Here is a 14,405-nt window from a genome sequence, read left to right as displayed (position 1 = left end):
CGAGAATCAACGCGGCTAGGGCCCTTAAATAGCTCTTCATTATAATAAAATAACCTTACTTACGTAGCGGGGATTATGCGCAAGCGGACAAACTTTTCCTTACACTTGTGGCTTCAAAATATGGCCAAAATAATAAAAACAACTCAGTAGTTTTAAAGAAGTCCGGATCTTCTATAAAAAAAAAGGCAGAAAGAACTAGTTTTTCACAAAAGAGAGCAGCGGCAGGATAGTCTAGGTGCAAGGGCTTGCACTGGCAAGGAAGTTGCTGATAAAACTGGCTCCTGGAAGGCAACAACACCCATACCTTGTAGCCAAAGCATGGCAGCTAAGCATGGAAGGAGATTACAAAGATGTTACTGCTAGTAGTGCATCTGCAAGGGAATAGTCTAGTTTTATGGTCGATGATGCAGCGACAGCAAGGTATGCCGAGAAGCAATAATATACTACGTGCTGAGAAGGGTGCCAAACAATGAAGAGCTTGCAAAGGAGATTCAGAAAACTATTGATTGCGCGAAAGCAGTTTTACGTAACTTTAAATTTGAAGAGGCCAAGCCATCAGCCAAAAGACCAAGAACAAAGTGCGTAACGCAGAAATATGCAGAGCGCAATGGAAATGGGTGCAAGCTGATCTAACAAATGTAGCGCTGGAAGTGCTACTAAACAATCCAGTCATGCAGGCATGCCGGAATGTTGGGGAGATATATCCCGGAGCCAGGCTGGTAGCGGTTGACGGGAAGTACATTCCATCCCGAACAAGAGCAAGAGCATAGATCCCGGCAGCACCAACGCAGCGGAACCAAATAAAGCAGCTCATCAGAGTCTGCAAGCCAAATCTGCCAAACGAAAGATAGAGATTCGTCAAGACCTTAGATGACCCTGTTGCAGAGTTTCAGATTTCAAATAGTTCTCACTTATTAGATGTATGTATGGAGAACTATGTATGTACATAAGTATGTATAGCTATACTACCAGTCTCGAAAAGTCTTACGGTTTATTTTCAATAGCATAAGCTTAAAATATGACGATTCTTATAGTTTAATAGAGATTTTCCAAAACGTACTAAATGAATTTCTATGGCTTGATGATCGATTTCACCACAGAGAAGCGGGTCTCCTATATTATAACTATTGACATCACAACCCTATTTTTACCGTGTGACCTTGTCTTACGCCAAGTTATCTACTATTTTGGTCTCTTTGTTGCTAAAATCGGAAGTTTCGATTTCACTGAAACATAAAAATAATATATTTGATACTATTCAACCACTTATAGTATATGCTAAGCTTATCAATGCTTCGTTATCTCTCTCAGCGGTAGCCCAATACTTACTATATGAGTGCTCGCACTTCGTTTATTTACTACATTGAGTGCCCGCTGTAATCTCAATTACTTTATGAGCAATTGAACGCTAATTATTCAATTAATACGAAGTGCCAGCTTATCAGCGCATAAAATACAGACACAGCCTAATACACATTGGAGGATTTATAATCATTATAGGCATGCTTTCGGTTCATTTGTTTTTGTGATTTTGATAAGAGGGAATTCAAATCAGAATGAACAGTTATGCACAGACGGTTTTATTTTTGTATTTTTATATTGTCAAGAAGTATATACAAATATATATTAAGACGGTATTGAGAAAAAGCAGTGATTATTTTGACAGCTACTAAGGAAACGCAGTTAATTAGCCTTCGTTCTTTAGACTCTATAATAACTGGAATCTGAAAAGTGCTGGAACGAAATTATTCGTGAAAATATATTCCAGAAGGACCAGCTTAATTGTTTGTAATCGCTTAACAGGTCACCCAGTTCGTGCTGTCTCATCCAGCATAAGCTCTGCCGATGATATTGATATCTTTGGTCTCAACAACCACGTCGTAAATTTTGCTTTCTCCAAAATATATAAGGGAACGAAACAAATGAGGTAGTGAAGGGGGTAGTGTACGAAAGCAAAACGAAATATCTTCTGTAATCAACCAAATAGTCGTCACACTCGCGACATTGCTCCCATGTCACTGTTGACAGTATTAACTTCGAAGTCGCAGATATTTTCCTCTATCTTAGAACCAGCATTAACACCAATAATACCGCCAGCCTCGAAACCCACGCCAGAATAACTCTTGCCAACAGGTGCTACTGCAGCCTGAGTAGATAAATGAGAAGTAAAGTCCTCTCTCGACGAACAAAGACCAAACTCCACATGTCACTCATCATCCCCGTCCTGCTATATGGTGCAAGGTATGGACGTTGACAACATCTGATGAGTTGGCGCAATGAGTTTCCGAGACCACACCGCAGTCGAGGGGAACGACGGGCTATAAGAGATATACGACGACATTTCCATAGTGCAGAGAACTAAGAGACAGCGGCTATGCTAACTAGGAATATCTCAGCTTTTTTATAAAGAAACCGCATTAAAAAGTATTCTATTGTCTTAATAACCTTTCCCCTTTACTAAATTCCACCAAAATCGCACTACGCGGAAGACACTTTACTCGAGTGATTGGAAATATTAATATACGTATACTTCATAACGTATCTCTGTGCATATGAAAAAAATTAATATACGAACAATTTTTAAAAATTTATATGCAAATTGCACTTGTAAACTCTTCCGTTACTATTTTTGTCCAACTCTAAAACACCTTTCCATCCTGCACGATAATTATTTAAGTCTAAGCTAACAAAAATTTAATAACCGCTGCGCATGAGCAGCGAACAAGTATGCAAACGCCCGAGTAATTTAATGCTTGAAGTCTTCAAAATAACGGTGAAACCTGTATATAGTTTGACGGTGGATTGCATGCCATTCAGCCTTTAAAACAAGCTTGATATAATATAATATGTGGCGAGTATATGTATATTGATTTTGGTTGAAAGAAAAGATAAAGATAATATTATAAAAATAGAAATAGGAAAGACAACTTGATATGCAAATGTTTCTAAAAGATGTCGACAGTGAAAATAAAGTCTACTTCTCAAAAAAAGCGGGTAACATACATATGTCCGAGTGTCCCCACGCGAACTCAGTCTACTGCAGCTAAGACTTAAAGATTCAATTATAGTTGCCATGAGTATAACCATAGTATATGTAAAACAGCTGATCACTGTTTCCCAGTAATGGTGCTCTCCCATAAGGCCATGGCCATAACCTTATTCATCATATAACCTATCAATTAAATTTTGTTTATGAGTATGGCACCTCTAATTCAATCATGAGACGTGGTTGCCACAGCTCCTCCAAGAGCTACTCACATTTATTTTTTCTTGTATAACCCACATAAGCATTGGGTCTTAATCAAGCAGTACCCTCTGGGATCTTCTCTTCTACACAAAAGGGGGCGAAAAGTGAAAGCAGCATTTCCGCCGTGTATTTTGTACACACTTTCAGAGTTTCAGCCTCGATTCTAACCTATCTTGGAGACTTCTTGTTTTTTAGGCCTTTTATTGCTGAAACGTCTTCCTTCAGGGCTGTTGATGCTGTGCTTATTTTGTTTGATGAACATTGCGGTACAATGTTATCAGTCGTTTCAATGTTAAGAGAGTAGAGTATTTCTGTAAAATGTTCGCAGAATCTGTGGAGCTGTTCAGTCTTTGTCGTTAATAGAGTTCAATTTTTTGATTTTATTAAATATGGGTCTCCACTACCTTTACAGGTAATTTTTCGTGAAACGTTGTACAGTGCTTTGATATTAGTTTGTTGTACAGCGTATTCGGCTCCCAAAGCAGTCCAGTTACGTTTGTCTCGTTTATATCTTTTTGAATTCCCATTTTAATCTGGTGGTACCGTTAAGCTGCAGGGTTGCGAAGCTCAAGGTTGGTTGCTTAGTCCTTAACTCGTATTGCCTCTTATCAGCTCTGGCCAAATATCCAAGTTTCTTTGCACTCCAATATATATTATATCCTTGAACCATAAGTAATATCCGTATACAAATTAGGGAGCAATAAAACCGGTTTGAGCAACAGACGCATCATTTATTAGAAATTTAGTTACGTGATCCTTAAACTCACAATATTCTACTGAGCGAGTTTTGAAAATGACTTAAGAGAGTGGAACTATTTTTCCAGAGGAAGAGTGAGAGCGAGAAGGTGTGAGAGCTGGCATGAAATACAAAAACCGACCTTTCGGAGTAAAACAAAACAAACATTACTGTTTCAAAGAACTCAAAACAAAATACCTGCGCCTCGCTTAGCCTTTAACCACAAACATTATTTTGGCCATGAAGTCGAGAAGATCCGCATTATAGCTACAATCGCATTAAGGATAATGTCTTTGGTTACGAAGTTACATACTTTAACTTGAAGAACTGTCGTTTAGGATCAGAAGGCGGTGTTCAGGCTTGGTTTGTTGACTGATTGTCAACAAAGGCAAAGGTAATTGTTTTAATTGTTATGATGCAAGGCAAAGGTAAAATGTTATTCAAAGAAAGAGGGACTGTAACCGATAAGTGGAAAACAAAGCGATGAAAATGAGTTATGGAAGACAGCAGAAAGTTGTAAAGAGGGTTTTAATAAAAAATAACACCGTTCAACAAATCTATAGGAAAACACAAAATTTTTGCTTTTAGCAGCCCAAAATTTGCAAGAGATAGCCTCTAACAACACAGCCACAAAATGACTGCAAACTACAGGTGTTTGAGAAAGAAAAATTATTCAACATACATCAAAATTCTTCAGCGTGATTGGATTATTTAATGAAAAGATCACTTAAAAGTAAAAGAAATTTATATTTTTAGGTGTCTTTAAACTAATTTAATTTAATTTCTTTTATCACGCTTTCAAGTATAATTATAATTCACATTCCAAATAATACTTATGCAAACAAGATTAGCAGACATCATCTCATGTTTGATATATAAGTATTATTTGTGTATATACTATATATATTTTTGGCTCCCAAAATTCACCTTGAACTCAAATGAACTTCCTTTCACCCTGTGGTAAATTGAGTTGCCTTCCAAGAACCTAGAGTAGTTTATATTGGGGTGACATTGTGGCGAGTCTTTATGTATCAGAAGTGAGATTGACGACCTTTGAGAAACCTATAGATAACATTAAAGCAGACGGAAAAAGTATGTAGTTAAGATATAAAATTATTCATATCGATGTTTCATAGAAGCATCTGAATTTTTTTATGGAGAATTTTCCTAGTTTACCATAAACAGTTTATATGAGGGGCTTTCAAAGTGCTCTGCATTTTGTCGTATCTACTTTTCCTATTTTTTGAAGATGGAATCTTAAGGGTAGGTGCCTTGTGAGGACACCTACAATGTTACTTACTCACTTTTGCTTTGATGTAGGAATTTTTTGGGCTGTCAACCCAAAACCTTGCCGAGTTCCTCTAGGGTACATTGCTTCAAGCAACCCCTGAAGAAGCTTAATAGCCTGGGCACTCGAGAGGGTCAGTTTGTCTGTCTTTTCATTTGCGTCTAGTCCTAAATGACCGGTTACCCGGATGATATTAATCGAGTTACCCACTAAAAACCTAGTTATTGGCTGCTTGCATTAGCTAACACAATTATACTTAGTATTGGCGCTATGGATAGCCTTAAATCCCGCTTAGCTATCTACTATAATGTATATGGACTTGTTGGTTAGGGTAGAAGTTCACTTGGCGCTATCTAATATGCCCACAATTATCGATCTGAAAGACTGGTAATTTCATTTGAAGCTGCCTTCTGTGTATGGACTTACGTCAGTGAGTATGTATGTAGATTTCGCAGTAGGAACTGTCGTTCACAGAACCATTGGTCCAACCTCTACTGGGAAAAGAAAACGCGTTGTGCAATTCCTCGTGTGTCTTCTCCTCTCGTTCGTGTTGCCAGCTTAGCTCTATTACATTAACAAGGTCGAGTATGATGCCACGCCCGTGGGGACATCGAGTCTAGCTCCAATGGCCTAATATAATGAGTCTGCCGGCCATAAGCATTGAAGTTTACTTCAATTATATTTGTGTTGTCCGGATGTTAAGGATAACCTACAGGATCAACAAAGACCCTAGACCCTAGCTTTCATTGAGCCCATAATTCACAGCAAGCAAGGATTTAATAAGGCACTTTGTCGATAATGCCTTGCAGCATACCACCGCACCATACGTTGGTATGGACACTCTTGTAGAGCCAATCGACCATGTCTGGTTACCACTTTGGAGAAATGCCTCTTCTATACCAGTGAGCCATTTAAAATCAGCTACTTCAAATTATCGTTCTTCAGTGGGCTCTTTAAAGAAATTGTCAGTCTTCGCTTCCTATTCACCAATTCATGATGATAACGTATTGCTACGAAGTGCAACACTTTCAGCAACTCATTCACTCCGACAGCAGCGGCAGTACTAGTGTTGAGCTTGCTAACTGTACGCTCAAAGCTAGTCAATGAAAAAGATGACAAGGAACTTCAAATTCGTTTGAGTAACAGGATATAGCGAAATCGCTGATCACTGCAAAGTCTACGAGTTATCAAGAAGGGACACCATTGCCTCGCTCACATCGGTATGGAAACGAGTTGGCTCTCCATTGTTATCTTGCCTTTAGTACTGGACCAATGGACCGCACGTGCACATAGCAGACATATCTCGACAACCCGATAATGTGCGACTGTGATATGCTTTAGGCTTAGAACAAAATGCAGGAAATCTACTGAACTACTTGGTTTTACTTAGAAAAGATTCTACAGCATTTAAGCAGTCTTACTTTCTGGGAACCAGGAGAGAAAGCTGAAACTGACATTAGCCATCTCAACAAATTTGTGATTGGCTCAGTATGTTTTGGGTATTTGCGCGAGTTTTATGAGCAATTATATATTAGGCGCCACGGTGTGTCTTTCGAAGCTCTTCAAGTGAGATTCCTGTCAGAATTTGGGGATTTGTGAGAGTCTTATGACCAATTATACATAATGGACCACACCGGACCGGCTTTCTAAGCTCTTCAAGTGAGATTCCTGTCAGGATCGACCTCTTAATCAAACTAGAACGCATGTAAATAGAGCAAGACGAGTTTTCCGAACTTCAGTTCGAACATTATAATACCTCTCATTTTTACTGCTGGGGAAAAATAAATAATATTTTTAAAATTGCTAAACAAAAGCGAATCAATTTATTTTCAAATATGTAATTTCTGCATTATTTAATTTTCAAAAGCAATTTTGAGTTAAAAAATTCCACAAAATGTACCAACAATAAGTATCACCATTAGCTTTTGTTGGGCAATTAAGGACACTTAGAGTAGTTGTTGACTTACTCAAGGTGAACAAGCTAAATGTTTTTAGAGAATGTAAGATCTTAAAAAGCTATCTTCAAATGCACGCAAATCAACAACAAATACACTTCAACAAAAGCGCAAAATATAGTCAATTTGCAAATAATAGAAGATAACAATGTTGCTATGAAGATTTTGATAAAAAAAACTCTAAATCTGTGCACAAATCTCATAAAAGAATTCTGTATGTATATGTATATGTGTTTACACTCACAACAGCCACTGTATGTGAGGTTGTATTGCTGATCAACTAGTGTCAGTCAGGTGACAAAGAAAAAATAAATTTCAAAGCAATAGCAAAGTAGCATTTATGTAGGGCTTTAGGAGGGGTTGTTGTTATGGCGGCAAAATTATATTTAACGCTACGTATGAATGAAATATGCGTTTGACAGTGCGTATGTGATCTAACGAGGTACGTACGATAAGTCTGTGACGTTTTAATTACCAATATTAATATATATATCAACTGAATGCGATGCACCAACCACAGAGCGCTACAGGCTGGCGGCTACATCCAGCAGAAGAAAGCAAGTGGTGGTGGTGGGCGCAGTTGCTAACGCCCAACATACGACGGTATGATACGCTAGAAGTGGTTTCGATAGTGATGCCACAGATTCTATTGAAATTCGCGTTAAGCGCAGACATCCTAAAGGATGACTACTCTCCTGATCCTCATAACTGAACTCCATTTGGTATAGCAAAGGAATGAAACCGGTCTAATTTGGCATGCGATATTATTCAAACCAGCGATGTAATCTCCAAAGAAGTAATTTAGATCGCCTTACTATCGCATATAGCTGCCACACAAACTAAGCGGTCGCAAACAATTCCTTGTATGAAAAAATTTTTAATTTGAGGAGGTATCTTCAAGAAAGTTGTTGTTTAAATCGAGTCCCTAAAGCTATAGCTGTCATATAAAATTACCGGTCACAATGTAGGACTAACTCATCATACCAATTAACCTCGTAGTTGACTTAATTAAATACCTCGACAACGAAGTAATATCTTAAACGTTTCAGCTGATTAAAAACCTAATTGACTAAATTTAATCCTTAATTGACTCAATTAAACAATTAATTGCCTGATATAAACATCTAATCATCTCAATTAAACACTTAATTGTCTGATAAAGGCAGTCGGAACACCTAATAATCTCAATTAGAAATCTTAATTGACTTAATTAGGTACAATAAATTGTCTGATAAAGTCAGTCTAAACACCTAATAATCTCAATTAAAAACCTTAATTGACTTAATTAGGTATTTCTTTGTTTAATTTATACACTTAATATCTCAATTAAACACTTAAACAATAAAGTAACTGCTCTAGCGTGTAATTTACTCAATTAAAAAATAATTTACTTTATATTAAGATAATTTACTAAATTAATTGACTCAATTAAACCTTTAATTGAGGAGATATCTTCACGAAATTTAGCATATTTATCCAAGCCAACGGTGCAATCTCGAAAAAAAAATTGTTCATATCGGGGTAGGCATATAGCTGTTATACTGTTATACAAATTGGCCGTTCAATGAAGTTCTTGTAATCCTTTGTGTTTGTGTTAAAGTTTTTTCTTAAAATAAGACATGACTTAGACATCAGTCGATATATGTACATTTGTAAGGTGAAAGATATTTTAAAGCAAAGTTTTGATTTTAAGAGCTTTTTTTCAATAAAGAAAATATCACCAAATTATCCCGTCATCCTCGTGCTAATTCTTGTTATTCTTTTGATGAGCACTTCCCAATTGTTGTTGTCTTTATTTCACATCTACTTACATTTTTTCTGTCAACTTTAGCGAATAGAATTACTCAGTAGCATTATTTTCCATTTTCTGCACTCTCATTGTTGTTATCAATGTTGACAATTTTGTTTTTGCTTTTTACATTTTCATTTTCAACATTTGTGATTTGTGTTGCCCGTATTTACTTGACGCTTTATTGTACTTTTTTGCAGTGCTTACTAATAATATTATCAACTGGCTTTATTGTGCCACACAATTGTGTCAATGTGCTGTCTTTATGTTGCATTTGTTGTTGCCACACGAATGTGTTTGCTTGTCTCGATGGCATAGTGGTGTGATAATTTAATCATCAACCTTATTGTTTCCATTTACTTTAATCAGCGCCGACCAAACGGGATTTTTCATGTACTAAGCAAGGTATGTAAGTATGTACGCATTTATATATATATATATATATATTTGTATGTACTTATGTATGTACAATATGTATGAATGTATGTTTTATGTTTATGATATTTGTCGAAGATTGTGATCATTGAGACACAGCCAAATCTAGTTTGATCGACCTCCTTCGGCTTGATTCACTATTCTGTTTAATTTTTCTTCTGAGATTTGAATTTACTGTTAACCCTATATAAATACATATATGTATGTATGTATATATTTTTGATTATTCACTCATCATCAAAGACATTTGATATGAAAGTGGAAAGAAATTGCTGATATATTGAGATGATCACTTGAAACGTTAAATGCGAAATCTCCACCAAAATAAAACTTTAAAAGCTACTCCCTATATGTAGTTCAGATCACACCGAGCTTATCAGAAAAATCTTCACTCAGCGAACGAACAGTATTATGTACATAACGTTAAACTCATTGGTCATTCCGGAACTTTCAGTTTTCTTCCAAAGAACTTCCAAGGCCGTAACCATAGTCGAAAGGGTTAGCCAGCCTTACCGCTTTTCTCTCCTTTGACTTGCGTCACATACTTGATGCTGACCTTTTTTATGTGCATTATCCAAAGATGCTTTTGAAAAAAATACTTTTTTCCATTATTTTTATTCGTATAATACCTGACATCCCAAAAGATATTTACAAATAAGACACCCTCTCGTTCAAAAAAATTAGCTTCCACAAGCACTTCTATGCAAAACCTCGTCATCTTAATTGGATAATAAGAGACAAAATCTTAAGTCGCCTACACAAAACACTACAAAATTTTGTGGATACTAAGCCGAAAATGCCAATTTAATGGCTTGCACTGATTAGTTCATTTATTTTGTATATATCTATGTAGGTATGTATGAGAGTGCGCTTTTGTATGAAAGAGTAGTTGATAGTAATACAAATTGAGTGAATAATATGTAATAAAAATCAAGAGCACAAAAATACCACGACTGCGGCAGCAAAGCAAATGAGAAATATTTGCACGAGGGCAGTTAAATAGTCAATGAACACGGTATTTTTGATCTAACTTGAAAAACTGGTTAAGTTTATGAAAAAATAATAATAGAATGGTTGTTCTTTACGCCAAAATTAGTTCAGATCTAACAACTACAAAAAAAAATTAAAATAACAAAGTTTGCTTGACTCAATTAAACACTTAATTGACTACATTAAACCCTTAATTGAGTGAAATAAATAATTTATCGTCTTATTTAAATACTTAATTGACTAAATTATACCCTTAATTTACTCAATTTAACCTAAATTTACTTAATTAAACACTTCAATCGCTGCTTTAAACCCTTAATAATTTTAATTAAACACTTAAACAACAAAGTAATAAATCACTCAATCAACTGATTCAAACAAAATCATTATTGACTAAATTAAGCCCAAATTTATTTAGGATCTCGCTATTTCTCTAAAATCCAAATTAAGAAATTTAATTAATTCAATTAAATCCTTAATTGGCTCAATTAAATACTGAATTGTCTAATTTTAACACCTAATATTATCAATTAAACATTTATTTTATGTATAATTTCCGGATTTAAATTCTTAATTGACTTAATTGAACATCTGATTGCCTAATATAAATACCTCATCATATTAATGAAACTCTTGGTTGACTTAATTAAACACCTAGACAGCAAAATAATACCTGAAACGTTAATTGACATAATTAAAAGCCTAATTGACTAAATTTAACCCTTAATTGACTCAATTATACACTTATTTGTCTAATTCTAAATCCTAATACTACTCATTAATTATTTAATTTATATATAATTGCCTGATTTACATTCTAAATTGACTAAATTGAATCGAATTAAACTCCTAGTTGACTTAATTAAACACCTAGACAACAAAGCAATGGTTGAAACGTTTAAATGATTTAATTAAAACCTAATTGACTAAATTAAACCCTAATTGAGTCAATTAATATTTAATTGTCTGCTGTAAAACGTATTCATCTCATTTAAACACTTATTCGTCTGATCAATTCAATCTGAAACTTTAATAATTTCAATTCAAACCTCAATTGACTTAATTAGCTACCTAGCCTTTTAATTTATACACTTAATAGTTTCAAGTAAACACTTAATCAACAAAGTAACTTTTCCAACGTTTAACTTACTCAATTAAAAAGGTAATTGACTTTAAAAAAAGATAAATTACTAAATTAATTGACTTGCTTTACACTTAATTCTGTGATGTAAACACCATATCATCTCAATTAAACACTCAATTGTCCGTTCAAGTCAGTCTGAACACCTAATGACCTCAATTAAAACCTTAATTGACTTGATTGAATACTTAATTCTTTAATTTATATTAAACACTTGAACAACAAAGTAACTGTTCTAACGTTTAATTACCTCAATTAAAAAGATAATTGATTATAAAGATAATTTACGAAGTTAATTGCCTTAACTAAATACTTAATTGTCTGATATAAACATTCAATCGCCTCAATTAAACATTTGAATGTGTCAATTAAACATCTAACTAACTCAATTAGTCTCAAATGAAATTAACTTTTGGAAAAAAATATCTTGTTTGTTTTTATAGCACTTTCACAAAATGGTGTCCATGTTGCTCAAACCTTTAAGTGTAGCCTCACCACATAGTTTATAACCGACAAGTTTTCTTTTGGTCTTGGTTAGTCACCATTCTCATGGTCTACACGACTCAATCTAATCGAGATCAATTTCCGGAGTAAACAGCGGATATCTACTAAAATCTTTCGATACCATTTCACGAAATTTATTTGTATGTTTCTCATTTGTGTAATCACACACGTACATATCGAAACGCCGTTAGCTAAAATGTTGCAAATGGTGGAAGTGATCCATCACATTTTATGGTGTGCCGTCGCGAACGAATTGACACTCATATTATTTAGAAATGGGCACAATTCCAGTGAAATAAACAAGTACCTACTCTAATATGCTGCATCTGCGTTGTTAAACTGCTTAAATCCAAATTATATTTGGAATTTTTTTTAAATGTAGTTGGTAGGGAATTAACTTCACACCATTTTAAATTGGTCGCATTTATGTGTACTTCTTTGGATTAAGATATTTGAAGCTGGTGCGAGGTGAGGCAGACAGAACAATATTCGCAACCTCAAACTTGACTCAATACGTATTTTTAAAAGGTCTACCTCAATGGCTGTGAAAAAACTGTTCGAAACTTGACAAGCATTCGACAGATTGAGGGTTTGAAACTTGGCTAGACATGAATATTTGAAGCAAATATTTTTGAAATCAGTGGAACTTCGAGAAAACATCTTTTGTGTATTTATAGCATAGAAATAGTTTCACTCGAAATGTATTAAACCTGCCGAAATGGTTATGAAGACTAGATGAACTGATTAATGGTTCATTCATCACAAAGATGAATTGAGGTTTGCGGCTTGGCTAAATGTAAGCTATGATCGTTTAGTCAAAGTGTTACGATCATTAGCCGCTCACTAGGCTTCTTCGAAAAGATATTTGCGCAATTCTATCAAATCAAGTAAGGCTTGGTTTGGTTAAAACGCCGTTCCTAAGAAGGACTCCCTTATGATCTCAGCTTAGAACACTAATCCGTTGTGGCACTTATAAACACCAAAATACCGGATCATAAGACTCTTACAGGTCGGCAAAGTACTTTTAGACTGTCACAAATTTGTTATTGTCTTCTGTTTCGGCGAGGGTAATATTACCGAGATGTGTCAGCCTCAGTCTTGCAAAGGCTGGACAATCGATATTTTCCTTATTGCCTGTTTTCTAGTTAGCACCTCTATGAAATTACGGTGCATATCTAAAGCAACTCTTCAGCTGTTCAGATTCCTCGAAGACATTTGCGTCGTTTGACGATTAAATTCCAGCCCTTTCGGTTAAAAGATTGTTCCTTTAAAGTGATCCAGAATTGTTACTGTTGGTAAAACATGTTTTTTGAAAAATCTATTCAATAATTTTTTATCGCTTTTGTTTTTGTCATCAAAACTCGATATTTTGGTTATTTTTTGGATAATTATTAATTTTTTTAATACTTTCTCAATATTACTCAATATTATTCTAAACAATAAATGTAAGAATTCGTTAATTTTTTATCGATAATTTTATTAATTATTATCGATTATTTTTTATCATTGGAACACGACAATGTGATTATCTTTTATCGATAATTATTCATTTTTTCAATACTTTTTCAATATTACACAATATTATTCTGAACCATAAATATAAGAATTCGATCATTTTTATCGATAATTTTATTAATTTTTATCGATTATTTTTTTATCATCGGAACACGATAATATGGTTATCTGTTTTTGGATAACTTTTTTAAAAATATTACGGTCTTTTAATACTAGTATGGACAATAAATATAAGAATTCGATATTTTTTTATCGATTATTTTATTAATTTTTATCGTTTATTTTTTATAACCAAAATTCGATATTTTGATTATCTTTTTTCGATATTTATTACTTTTTTTTAATACCTTTTCAAAAAGATTACGGTTCTTCCATACAATGCTAGACATTAAATAAATGATTTTTTTTTAATTTTACTGCACACTATTTCTAGAGCTCGCCGTTATCATCTCAAAACTTTGTAACATCCTTAAAAATGCTGCAATTATTTCAACTTCGTGTCATTGCACTATATATTTATTATTATAATTTTTTTATTTAATGATATAACGTATGATTTATGCTGTAAAATATGCGTTAGTTTCATCATTTACGTATTTTTTGGTTGCTATGTTCGCATTTTATTACTGAAACCACAATACTTCATAACATAACCGCAAATTCGGTTTCGTTTTCACTACTAATTTTTCGAAACTTTTATACGCACACAAACAATCTCTCTCAAATCTGTGAATTACACAATTATTTTTGATTAAAAAATATTTTACACTATGTTTCACAACCGCACCACTTTATCCAAAAACTG

General features: G+C 34.3%; 1 protein-coding gene across 2 annotated transcripts in view; it reads right to left on the bottom strand.

Moving 5' to 3' along the window:
• Positions 1 to 14,405, bottom strand: part of LOC120777769 (Y+L amino acid transporter 2) — a 31,185-nt gene extending 16,780 nt beyond the window's left edge. Inside the window, exon 1 of one of the 2 annotated variants that reach the window (XM_040109282.1) lies at positions 14,194 to 14,405. The gene's annotated coding sequence lies outside the window, so the exon portion shown is untranslated. Of the gene's footprint in view, positions 1 to 13,947; positions 14,155 to 14,193 lie in introns of those variants that run through there. The other variant, XM_040109281.1, reaches the window with a different exon arrangement.

Source organism: Bactrocera tryoni, chromosome 5 (assembly GCF_016617805.1).
Source record: "Bactrocera tryoni isolate S06 chromosome 5, CSIRO_BtryS06_freeze2, whole genome shotgun sequence".
Lineage (NCBI taxonomy): Eukaryota > Metazoa > Arthropoda > Insecta > Diptera > Tephritidae > Bactrocera > Bactrocera tryoni.
Note: the sequence above shows the minus strand (reverse complement) of the source record. Positions and strands in the feature narration are given on the sequence as shown.